This window comes from Hippoglossus stenolepis, chromosome 11, assembly GCF_022539355.2.
Source record: "Hippoglossus stenolepis isolate QCI-W04-F060 chromosome 11, HSTE1.2, whole genome shotgun sequence".
In the NCBI taxonomy this organism is placed as follows: Eukaryota; Metazoa; Chordata; class Actinopteri; order Pleuronectiformes; family Pleuronectidae; genus Hippoglossus; species Hippoglossus stenolepis.
Genome location: NC_061493.1, coordinates 19,054,887 through 19,068,418, shown reverse-complemented (window position 1 = coordinate 19,068,418; position 13,532 = coordinate 19,054,887). Strand labels below are relative to the sequence as shown.

The following is a 13,532-nucleotide window of genomic DNA, read 5'->3' as shown; positions in this document are numbered from 1 at the left end:
TTTGTCGTTGTAGTGACGTGTTAGTAAAAAAGTACCAGGAGAGTGGGACCTTTTTTTTCTCCTTTCATTTGTCCGTGTGTCACGAGATGTTGCCTGATGGTGACAAGGTCGTGAGTAGATGTTTTATGATGACACGGTCTAATTGTCAATCCCCTGTTCTGTGCTAAATAACATGTTTATGCAGCGATGGGTGAGTGAGCAAGACTCGTCCTGTGTAATGTGCAATGTCACTCAGCGGCCACCGCCTGTGTGAAGTGTTGGCTGTGCTGATAGTCACTTTCTGGGCTCAGTTGTGACACTTCTCTCTCAAAGACAGTCGATCATTCATTGTGACAGGTGCTGAGGAGAAGGATTAGAAAATGGGGCTTTTTTTTTTCAAAGCACTGTTGTTTTGACAATAACACTTTTCCTCAGCCGCCCCCGAGCACAGAGCACATTTGATAGAACTAGGTCTGTGCTTTGACATCTACACTAGCTTGTTCAACACGGGTTAGGGCTTCGGCTTGAGATCATATCCAAATAGGTAGACAGGTTTATTTAAAGTTCGGTGATGTTATTTTTGTTGCCAATTAGGGATGATTGGAAATTGTCTTGTGAAAACCCACTATATCTGCGGGAGTGCAGCTTCAGCTCCCGTCTCTTTAAAGTGATATGAAAATAAGTGGATCATGGTGCTCAGGCTTAGATCATATTCAGCTCTTACTTTCCTTCAGCCCTCTTCATTTTTCTATTCTTCTATTACACATTCTATTCTTCTTTTTTAAACGTTTCTGTCTACATTTTATGCCTGGTTCTAGCCAGCCATCAGAGGTCTGTTATTCGCTCACAGCCTTGCACCTTCCATTTAAAATCTTAGCTCTATGCATTACAGCCATGAGTTCCTCAATGGGAACACAAATCCGCTTTGTCAGAGAGGACATTTCCCTCCTTGCACAAAACTCATTTCAATTCCACATCATCCCATTACGCCTCCACATTGATTGAAACAGCCTCCATTTTCAGGGGCAGCTGCATTTTTATGTGCTCTGTATGTATGACAAGGCCAAAGCTTGTGCTTGTGTGTGTGAAATGTGCAATGATGCAGGTTGGAGACAAACAGGGACCATGACAAATAATTCACAAATTCTGCTCTGCTTTAAAGTATTTTCTGAGAACAGGAGACGACTTTGGGTCACTGTTCAGTGGTCACTTGCATGACACTGTTTACCTCCTTGGTGTTATATAAGTGAATTACTGTACAGGCTAATATCTTATACCTTAAACTGTTTACTTCTGCAGAAATACAAGGTCAGCGTGTTTGCCTGTGGGCTGGTGTTACAATAGAATTAAAAGTTGCTGCTTTACCTTGGTCTTTAGTATGAGGGTATAACTGTGACGCTAAACTGCAGGAAAGCAAATAAAATTGAATGTAGGCATGATTTATTTGGTGCTTCGTTCTGGGAGTATCATCGTGTGGTTGATTTATACTTCTCCCTGCACCAGCACCCTTGTTTGCTCAGCTTCCCAATTTCTTCAAATGTCTGGCTTAAACATGACATTCTATGTGATTACTTTACCCGCTTTCCTCTGACTTTCTCCTGAATTATGACTTTTTCTGCCTCTCGCTGTCCATAAGATGGCATCAAATGGTCTTGCTATACACATGCTTCTTTGTAGTCATACTAGCACCTGAGAGGACAGCACGCGTGTGGCATGTTTTAGAGCGTGACGTTCAGCATCAGCATAACATTTAGCTTGCGTTCGTCTTGCTGTTCATCCTCAAACACGGACAATGACTTTACCTCCTTCAGAGGTCCCTGGCTTGTTTTGGGAAGATGGATGGAGATTCATTTTGTTTCATTATAATGCCTGACTTATTTATAGCCTGCCTCTGCAGCGCCTGTTGGCCCACTGCGGCCCTGTAAGGATGCTGGGGGCTGAGGCGTTGATGAAACATTCCTGTGTCCAGGGGGTATTCTCTGAGGAGAGCACTGCTTGTTTAAGGGAGGGCAGCCGGGTGACAATGTAAGAACCACGGGCAAGGCCACTGAAATCTAATTCTACCAGCCCTGCCCTAGCTACAGCATTCCTGTTTGAGAGCTGTACCCTACCAAAAGTCTGGCACTGTGGGGGTGTCATGCCATGTAATGATACCTAACACCCCAGCAACACGGGAGAAACTATATAATTTTATCCTGTCCTATGAATGTCGTTATCACAAAAATAGCAAAAGGAAGCACTTGATTTGAAAAAATAAAATAAAATAAAAAGGCACTTTCATATTTTACTTATGCACAGTTTGGAGTTTTGGAGTGCCACAGCACCAATCCCAAACCTTTATCTGTATCTCCCCCTTCAGCCTCAGAGATTACTGCCTCACAACCCTGGAGCAGGGATGCTGTCTGCCTGGTAATTTGATGGCTAATCCCCTGCCTCTTCCCTACAAATCTCTTCCCTGATAAAGGGGTTGCTTCTACATTAGTAAACATGGGAGACTTGGCTGCACTGGCTGACTGTCAGACAAGGGGAATGGTTAAGGGAAGGGGAAGGAGAGAGATCACCAGTTGCCCCTTTTTAGTTAATAGGACAGGCCCTTTACATCTTGTCCTGTAAACTCACGAAGTCGATCTCTTTATACAAATGAGGTAAATGATGTATGTTTGCACGTGTTGATTTTAGCATGACGAAAATAATCCCTTTGCTGAGCAACCTACGAGGCTGGTAGTTTTTTTTTTCTGGATTGTAAGTGAGCTGCCGGTGTCTCAAAGCTTTCGAGAGTCCATTGTTAATGCACATTCATTCGCTTTTTGACCCAAATATTTGATCCTAATGATCAGTGTGCTACTGTCACGGCTAGACACGATGGCTCACTTAAAAGGAATTCACTTCCTTAGATCTTTCTTCACAGGCTTACACTGGGCTGTGGGGACTGACTACATGACTGAGCACTGATAGATTCTCGCCTGTAGTCCTCATAAGACTTTTATTAGGAAATGTTAGCCTATGCCCCTTACATGGTTTCTGTTTTCTGGATGTTTGCTCTCCTCCTGTGATGGTGCATCAACAGAACACGAAGCCTGAGAATCAAAACTGATGCCCTGTGCCCAGACATGCTCAGCCAGGTTTAACTGCACCTGGCAAGATAGCGTAGAACCAATCTATGAAATAACTTCAACTTGATGACTACAACAGTGGCTGTGATGGCTTCTCATTTGTTGAGCTGACAGAGGCATTTTAGGCTTCAGGGTGGATCTGGTTAGGTGAGTGACGGGTCCTGTCCCTGCGTGTCTTTCTGTGTGTGTAACGGCCTGGTGTTCACTCTAATCAGTGTCAGTGAGTTAGATGATATGTCAGGAAGAATTTGGTGAGATCTCTGTTTTCAGCACATTGCCGACCAGCCAAACATCACAACTAATCAAATGAACTGCGGTGAGGACGCCAAGTTTTGCACGTTTGTCCTTTTTGGATTTTGTAATCAATTTTGCAAATGTGAGCGCCACACTTTCCCGACTCTTCTTACACGTCCTTGAACAACATGTATATTGGTGGGTCACAGCACAAGTTGATTTATTATTGAGGATTCATAATTAACATTTCAACATGTGATTTTATTGCTTCAAGTGACCCAATTTGTAAGTGTTACTGATTGTCCTTGAATGCCACTTGTTTTCTTTTTCGAAGATTAAATCTCTTGAATTGTTAAAAAACACCAAATTTCCTGATTGGATGAATTTTTACCGGCACTGAATCACTAAAGAAGCTCTTATGTAGATTTTGTATGAAGTGGATTTTCATCTAACTATTTGATTAGTCAGTAAAATCCTATGACTCTCAATCAACCCAGAATTTCTCTAACTGGATGTGTCCAGGAGATTTGTGTGTGCACGTGTGCGCATGTACGCTGTTTGCGTGTGTGTGTGTGTGTGTGTGTCTGTCTTGTTAGCCAAGCTACAGAAAAGCGACTCTACACTGGTGGTAATTGATAGTCTGGAGGCTGTCTCAGCTGCAGGTAAATCCTATCTGCAGCTGTACTGTGAGGCAGAGGGGTGGGGAAGGGAAGGGAGTATAAATAAGTCTTTCAAGGACTAAGGATTTCAGAATAACTAGAGGGATGCTAGGGGGGAGGACAAGAAGAGCAGATAGCATAGCTGAAAGACAGAGAGATAGTGGGAGAAATGTTTAATATGAGGTTTTCGTAGGCAGTTAAATTTTCTTCCGAGATAGCACCGGCTTAAATGTACATTGGGGCTGTATTTTCTCAAGAACATCGCTCTGAAGAACAGCATATTAGCCCATGTCTTCTTTGTTCTGTATCCATTGCTTGCCTACACACAAAGCAAAGTGCAGAAGCTTAGAGGTGGCTTTTGTTTCCACCAGATTCTTTGAGTAAAATTAAGTCCCCCTGCTTTGTCAGGCAGATGTACAGTTGAGAGAAATCAAGAGGAAGTCAAAAAGAGGAGAGCCCGATGGGGAGAGATTGGCCACGGTGAGAGATTCATAGGTAGTAATGAGGGCGTTGGAGGAGTGCAGGTCGTCGTGTTGTGGCTCTGGCCTGTCAGTATAATGGACCTTGCTAGTCAGCGGGCAATCGATTGTATTGCTCACAACCTTGTCCTCCAGTTGTTCCTCGCTCTGGCTGTCTGTCAACCTGCCACACTGAGATTGAGGACGAGGCAGAATCTTCTCCCAGACGACAGATACAGTGTGCAGTTACTTTCTCATTACCTGTGAGGTGGCCTGGGGTAAGATGTGGAGGAAGGCAGGTCTGACTCCACATTTACAGCCAATTGACAGAAAGCCACCGAGAGTAGCATCCTAATTGATTCCTTATTTGTTTATTTATTTTCCTTTTTGCCCATGGCCAGTAACTATCAGCATTAGCGATGTCTCGAGAACCGATACATCTGCACCAAGTTGATGCTTAAATTCTACATCACAAGGGGCCTTCCACTCTAGTATATAGGTGTTAGTACATTGTGTGTGCAGCCCCTACTGTTTTCTTCCAGGCATTTTTGCAGGTTTCCCAGGGAATAATTCAAGGATCTTCATAAAGAATTTTAGTTTTAAATAGAGAGCTGATATCTATGAGTGTGTGCAATTCGGTGCAGATTTAAATAAAATTCCTTATCTAGTGAATTTAAATGTGATTTCATGAGGGGGCTGTCGGGCCCTGGTGGAAGTATGCGCTCTACTGAATGACATTTTGCTGTTGTATCCAATTTGGTTTTTGACAATCATAGAATTTCAATGGTATTTGTACCAACCACCAAATTTCTGAAATTTTGACATCCCAGTAATTTTTCCCCCCAGTAAATATCAGTTGATGATCAAATTTGTTGCTGTTGGATTTTCTATCCACAGCACCACAGAATTATTGGATGAATGCCATTACTATTAAAAAAACAGTTTTCTGAAGATGCTCAGCGAGGACAGAAATGCCAACTTAAGAGTCTGCATCTTTAGTTTATTGCTCCATAGCACATGTGCAGTCGTTAGAGGCATTGTACTTGTCTGATGAACGTGGTCTAAGCAGAGACACCCAGCTTCTCGTGCCCTTCATCCACTAGCCCCTGCCTATGCCGCACTCATCTCTTTTACATTTTAAATCCTCAGGCCTCCGGAGAGCGATGGGGATATATGGTTCCATCTGCTCCAACAGACTGGCTCATGGCTCACACAAAGAGAAAGAGACAGAGAAGGAGACATGGCCAGAGAGAGAGAGAGGAGGAAACAGGGGGGATGGAGAGAAACACTGTCAGAAAGACAGAACAGCTTATTAGAATCAGCCTTTTTTCTCTAGTTAGACAGGGACTGAGAGGATAACTGCCTGGAATAGAAGGCAGGGAAGGAGTTGGATTAGGGCCCCAGGGATCCTCTTTTTCTACATTTGCAAAGGCAACTAACCCATGTTAAATCTGTTAGGACTTAACCGTTTCAGTATCACCAGTACTCTCTGTTCTTTGCGTAATACATAGGGGGGGGTTTTGTCTCGCAACAGCATTTGTTTGTGTACCTTTTTTAATTCCTCCAAACACGTTTCTCGTCAAGGGGTCCTCCTTTCTAAATCCGACCGTATGCTTTGCCTCAGACACCATCAGGCAGACTGTTTCTGTTTCTCACCGCAGATGCCTGATTATAGAGGAGGTGCTTTTCTCAGCCCTGCCTGCGTTAGTTCATCCCTTCCCTGTGTAAACACTAGGTTTATTCCTCTGTAGCCTTAAACCAGGGCGGATTTTGCCCCTATATTTATCCACTTCATCTCTAACTGAAGACAAACAATCCAGTATAGTATAACAAATGTATTCTGTCATGAAGTGGATGTAAGCTAGTTACATGACGTCGCCTCTGTGTTTAGTGGTTGAAGGGAATACGATTTGTGTAAAAGGATGAAGTGAGATAGTGAGCTGCTTTCAAGATTTCAGTTGGACGAGCACAGACAATCCACCCAGTGCTCATGAATGAGTGAATCATCTCGACTATCTGACGAATAGTTAATAGTTGCACTCTGGCGAATCCATTCATTTCCACATTTGAAGTTCAATGGTCCAAGGTAATGGGTTCCAATCTCTTTAGAAATATATTAATTTGATCAAAACATAGATGGAATAAAGAGTAGCACATGTCAAGGTATAAAGTATAATTCTGTCAAAATACCTGAAATCAAATAGCATAACCTCCTGTTGTAAGACTGGACATGTGGCAGAAGGCTATGCTATTTCATTTGCATAATTTTTTCTGCAATGACTATGCATATTAAAGGAATAGAAAGGCCACAGGGAAAATGTCTAACAGTATACATCCTGAAATAGCCCAAGCCCCAGTGCAAAGTACTGTGGCAAACAATCACAAGAGTTGCTGCTTTGTCACAGAGCACTGAGGCCACAGCTTCTTTCACATGTCAGCCTCTGCAGGGTCCCTGCTGGCCAAAGAGCTTCTGTCCCAGGCCGTTACAGTCACTAATCTGGCCTGACACCAAGCTGATTTATAATACCCCCTACCCTAAGCACTGGCTGACTAGAAGTAATTGATTTAGAACAGTGTAGACACCTGCTGAAGAGTATGAAGCCCTCCGAAGCCCCATCCCATGCTTACTCACAAAGTTAGGCTCGATATTCTCACCTCGATGCTACCTGTGAGAAATACGCTTAAAACTGAAGATAAAGGGAAAGCTTTCGCTCAAGTTGGGCAATACCACCGAGAGAACATACTTGCACAGTGTGTTTACAGTTTGTATTGTATTCCATATCTTCCCATGCTCCGTTGTAGTTCTCCTGTGCCTAATTTTTCTAATATGGCAGCTCTCTCCTGCTGCTGAAAATCCACCCGTGATAGATCAGCGGATTGAGCTGAGCTCGAACAACTACCTGTATTTGGCCAGCTATTGATCTATGAAGCCCTGTATTTGCCAGTCTCTCTGCTCACATACCTTCACTGTTTGTCTTTTACTGGCGGAGACGAGGCTTTCTGCCCAGGAGGTGGCGAGGGAGGGGGGTGGCTGAGGTCCTCTCTTTGGTGTGTGGGGGGAGTCAGTGCCTTCTGTGTTGCCTGCCTAGTCATTTTATGGCACCATCTGTCCACGAGCAAACTGTCGAGTGGCGACGTCTTAGCCCATATCTCTTGCTTGACAGTGTGAATTTCCTTTTGATATATATGCACATCTGCTGTTGAGAATGCATCTCAGTTTATATTGCTAATTTAATATTTGGCCATAGCACATAACCACCCTTATGCATTTATTCATTTTTAAAATTGTGTAAAGTTAAAGCTAAAATAAAAAATCATTTTTTCCAGTCTGTGAAGTAGGACAAAGCTATTGGCTTTTAGAAACCCTGAACTTAACTTAAAAGGACAGATAAGTAATAAAGAAAAAATGTATATATACAGTAATGATAATACCTATGAATATAAGTGTCAAAGCAAGCCTGTAGAGATGTCAACAAATAGGATGAATTGTATAAGCAACATACACATTCCATACAAAAGCCATTGGAGTTTAAGTATTGTTAAACCAAACTGGTTTATATTCTGTCGACATGGCTTCTGAGGTTGGTATCACTTCACAATGAGCAGCTTCATACAGTCGATTGTTCCAGGTATACACAGCATTGCTTTTATTTGATGAATGTCTGTTTTACATTGAGTCTGCTTTTTGATTTATTGCAGGCCCTTTGCCCAGCACTTTGTAGTGCAAGCCATTTTCTCGTTGCTCCGCAGCTCGACAACTCCAATAATCACTCTCCAATAAATTCAAATGGAAGTGGCACTCTGGTATGTCTCTTCTACTCTGTGTAATACATATCAGAGTAATACATATCACCTTTCATTCCCAGATTGTTTTGTAGCCGCAAAGATTGGTAGCCCCCCAGAGGTGATTGTAAATCCCCCAGTTCAGTTCAGAGGTAATTTATGAAGGTGCTTGAGTTTTGTTAAATGTTCACTGGACCAGACTAAATGCTGATCGACGTCGTATCGCGTGGTTTTGGGCCAAAATGCCACAGTCTTTGCTTTCTGTTGAGAGGCAAGTTTGTGCCTGTATCAGGAGATTATCAGGAGCATGGTGCATGACGACTAAGCCCTCATGCGTCACAGTTGACGTCACAGTGCGTCATGTTGACTCGGTCATTTCTTGTAAATATCTGCATGCATTTCACATGGCAGTTGTAAGTTATACTTAATTATTGACGTGTCTTATTTTAACAACCTGATAGATTTCTGTGAGTCATCCACACAGAAAGACACTTTGCTCGTGTGATTTATTACCTGAGAGCTTTCATTGTAGGTCACCATAATCAGCACTCCCTACTTTCTATTGCTCAACTTGAGGATGTGCGCTCGCCTGTTACAGGCGTCTTTCAGTTTCTCAATCTTCCTCTCGGCAGTAAAGCGTTAACAATTAACTCAGTGGAATCAGCTTGTAAACAGAAGTGCTGTAGAAGTCAATAGGTCTCAGGACATTACCCTTTGTTAGGTGGATTTCAGCGTAGCTCTGTAAAAAATTCATGCACCACTGAGTATGTGGATACAGCAAGGCTTTTCAGAGTAAGAGTGAAAACCTAATTTGGTTACTTAACACTTTTCATTTTACAGTATGTGGCTCACTAGTTTGCAGCTATTCTCATGGGGTCTTGGGGTGTGCATTCGCCGCAGAGGTAAAAAAAAAAAGGAGCGCAGACTTGTGAAGCTGAGACTTCTAGGGCATGGAGAACTAATCAAGGGCCAAAACACTGCTGTCGAAATTCAGCTTGTAACTGTGTTTATGGAGCCGTTGCAGGCTGTGCCAACACAAACCTCGCTGGTCTTGGTTTATCACCTCCAGAGATGGCCGTGATTAGCTCCACACACTGCTAGCCATATATCTCCGCTGTCCCACCTCCCCACGCTCAGGATGACCCATTAAATGGAGATGGAGAAAGAGAGACAACGTGAGTAGGAGGGATGGGAACTGTGGAGAGCAGAGATACTACCTGTAGTTAGTGTAATAGTAGTGTTTACTCAGCTTCTGCATTGTTGGTAGACTACTACCTCCACATGGGTGGCCACTCCCTTGCCTCACGCAAACACAGGGTAATAACTTGAATGACAGGCACCAGATGTGTGTGGCAAACAAGCAAATGGCATAGGTGTGTACTTTTCATTATACTCCCCACAAAAGCTCCATTGTCCTCTAAAGTTCACCGTTTGAAATGTTCACAATCCATTGTTCTGCTTTTAATTTGCTCACTAAACCTCTTCTGCCTGTAATGCTGTATATATAGAGCGTGTATGTTTTGCTCTGCAATATTGAGACTCCCCAGACACTCGAGACTCCAAAGCCTCTTCTTAAAGGACTTGGAGAGTGGATGCCCTCCAGAGTGACTGGACATTTAGGGTTATTTCCACTCCTGTATCAGTTTATAACCTTCTCTTCTCTTCCACAGTGTCTTTGTGTTTAGATGAAACACTGCCACCACAGAATACTCTCTCTCTCTCTCTCTCTCTCTCTCTCTCTCTCTCTCTCTCTCTCTCTGTATATATATCTATATGTTTAGGATATATGATCTTGACATCTTGACAAATTGGACTGAAACCCCAGAGCTACACCATAAATTGTTTTTAGCCTGGTTGCAAACCTCTGAAACACCACATACATCTCACATTTTTTTGTATGGCGATTCAGAGTAATGATTTCGGTGCGGCTGGTTGTGAATGGCTGTTCCTTAACAGCGGTTAACGGGGCTACGGAGCTCCAGGCTTGAATTTATTTAACACATCCTCCCCTTTGTTTCGTCAATACATGTCCAAGGCTTAAGTGATAATGAGGTGGAAGGATCAAACAAATCTTTGACCTTGCCTCTTATTATTTTCCTATATTAGGGCCCTCTAACCTGGGTAGTCATCTAATTGGGTTTGCATAAACAAAATATGTGAAAAATTCAGTTTTTCATAAACTTGTTCATTTGTTTACCTTGCACACAAATACAGGCTCAGCCATGAGTCCAAATTAGCATGCCATAATTTCTGCTGTTCAAATTTTTGAAAATATGCAGATGTTGTGAAACACTTATTTATAAAATATTAGTTTAGTTTGTGCACTACAGTTTTGAACTATTAATTAAGATCATCCACTGTAGCTGTAAAATAATTTTGCTCCTGAATTCATCCTGACTAATTATTCATTTGGGTCTGAGTCTCTGCAAGATAATCGGGACGATCGTTTTAGCCATAATTATACCGGGGTAACTCTTTATCCCACACACATTTCCCTCTCTTACTCTTACACAAAAAACAGGTTTCAGAATAAATCATTTACAAAACATCAGCATACACATACAATTTTCCGAGGGCAGACATCCACCCCTACGTGATCTTACTGTTTTTCTCTCGCTCTCCCACATAATGGCAAACAGCGTCTTCCTGTGCTCTGAGCCACTTGCTCCGATTCTTTGGATCAAACTGCACCATTTCCACGTTGATGCCCTGTCCGTCTCTCCCCAGCTCCTCCACCGCAACACAAATGCACATGGGGGCACGCATTGTCCCGTAGTGTTTGTGTGGGTCTGGGAGGCACCGAGCTGCACTGGGATGAATAAGTAGCTAAATAAATAAAGAATAAACCTCGCTCTAGGAATTTGTCTCATTGAAGATGAAAAGCATCTCCCTCTCTCTGGCATCTGCTGTGAAAGATATCCCTCCACCGCCAAGGGTTTGGAGCACGGCAAGTAGCCAGCTCTATCAGCCTCGCTCACTCTATCTACCCACCGACGTGAACCAACGCAACACTGGCATACATATAAAATGAGTGTCAAAACACATTTTTCAGCCAACAAACTTGATGTGAGTTGTGCTCATTTTGCAGAGCTAACTTAGGGCATAAACGTTAAATAAAAACGGGGCCTGAATGTCTTAAAATCTGTCTGCAGAGTGGGGGTGTGATCCAGTTCTTTGGCTCCCTGACCGGGGTTTTTGTTGATCTTTTTTCTTCAACAGACTGCTACAGCTTAACACACCAACAATGAGCTGCAGTCTCATTATCAGTGAAGGTGAAGACACGGATGGAAGGTTTTTATCTAGAGGTTTTAAATTATTAGTACTTCTGGAAAATCTACATGCAGGGAAGAGTGTAATACTGATTGATAAAATCACAGCATGAACCTTCACTGACAATAGATGATGTTGGCTGCCAACATTCACCGTTTTAAATTCATTAGATGCAAGGTAGGATGCTTTGGAAATAGGTTCGGTAGACTTGAAGCCTTGAGGCCAATTCCTGTAAGTATCAAACAGTGATGAAGACGTAGCCGTCAATGATACCCGTCTGCAGCTGCTCATGTGAGGAATTCTCATCATCTCAGCCATGCCTGTCTCTTCCTTTGCCAAGTAATTAAGTAACTTCTCTTCAGATGAAGACAATGAAACACGGAACGGTACATTGTTACATAGCCAATGTCAGCCAACACCTGTTTACCAGCTGAAACATGGGGAGTTTAGCATCAACTTCAGCAACGGCAGTTTAATTTCTTCATTCTCCAAGATCGGTTTCTTGTGGCCTTAAAGCAAAGTCAGTGTTCCCCCGTGTTTTGCTTCTATTTCCATCACTTCTTTTATTCTACTTCGGCTAGCATGCTAACCGGTTAGCCCTGGCGCATCTTGTCACTTTCTGAAAGTGAGTCACCGCAGCAGCCAGTCCGCCCTCAAGAAGAAACGCTGCTCAGAGGGCGTGTTGTAACCTCTTTGCCTTTAAACGCAGAGTCTGCTGAAGCTAATGGCAAGTGACCATCACCACCACCCTCTCCCGGCAAAAAAACACATTTGGCACAGAAGAAAACGAACATATAGGGCCTTTACGATTTTGCGCTCCCAAGAACTATGCCTCACAGAGTGTTTTCTTTGTTTCACAAAGAGGGTGGTCGAAGAGGTGCCCGGTGTGTTTCCACATCACGCATTGAAAACACCACGTGAGTAATGGGCTGCTCAACACCTCCACAGGCTTAAGAATGGAAAGGTTTTTTCCACTAGATACTGGAGGCATTGTGTTCCTGACACTCTAACTTATTTAGCTGAATTGAATAGACCAAAGCTGACCGGCCACCCAGCAAGCCTGGAGATATTGCACATTGTGAGCGCCTCTCTTTCTCTTTTCACAAATATCAGTATTGTTCAGGCACCCACTATAAACTGGGCAGTGAAACTGAACAGATGAGCTGAGAAAGTCTTCAATTCCATTCCAAAAGGCCTCTTGTAAAAGCTCTGTACAGAATCATTGTCGTGGAGCCCTTGAAGACAAAAGTAGGGTTACTTTGAAACTTTTAAAACTTTTCTCATTTTGGTTCGTTTTTTTCCTGTTGTCTTCTGGAGATACTGCTTTAATTCCATCAAAAGAGAGATCTCTATCCTTACCATACAGTGGCCTGCTTGACTGTGTTATGATGACTCATCACAGATGGCCATGGGCTAGAGAGTCGGGATAAGAAATTTAGTTAGCTGAATTTATGGGGATGCACAGTTACTTTGTTTGTAACAGCATTAGACATCTAAACTGCAGGCTATAACAAACTGGAGGTAATTTATCTAAATCTTATCAGTGGGCTTAGTCATTTCCTACACTAAATCCAATTTCTTAAAAGACACAGAATCGGTGCGTGTGCTGTCTGTTTTGAGGGATGGCCTTTTTTGTTTTTGTCTCCACCTTCTACTTAAAGTGATGGAGATGTGCTCTCTGTTTTATGGCTTGGTCAGTTATGGTTAATTTGTCGTACACCTGCTACTCCTTTGTTGACCAGTCTTAGTGTGTGTGTCCCCTGGGCTGTGTTGCGTGCTTGTTTATGAATGCATACATGTCATTGAATGAGATCATGGCACTTTGTTGATTCGAACCCATCTGGAAGACACAGTTTCAATTTCTTAATGGGGAACATTAAGTGGGCGGCGGTCCCCTGGGACTAATGTTGAGGAGGTCCTCTGGGTTTTTGACTGATCCTCACTGGGAGAGGATGACTGAGAAGCTTAATCCCGCGTCCTGACCTCCCCTTTGTTCCTGTTATTTCTTCCCATGAATTCTCGCTGTGGCGCTGCAC

General features: G+C 43.0%; 1 protein-coding gene across 1 annotated transcript in view; it reads left to right on the top strand.

Moving 5' to 3' along the window:
* LOC118117990 (receptor-type tyrosine-protein phosphatase F) overlaps positions 1-13,532 on the top strand; it is a 157,829-nt gene that overhangs the window by 40,620 nt on the left and 103,677 nt on the right. The gene's annotated exons all lie outside the window — the stretch shown is intronic.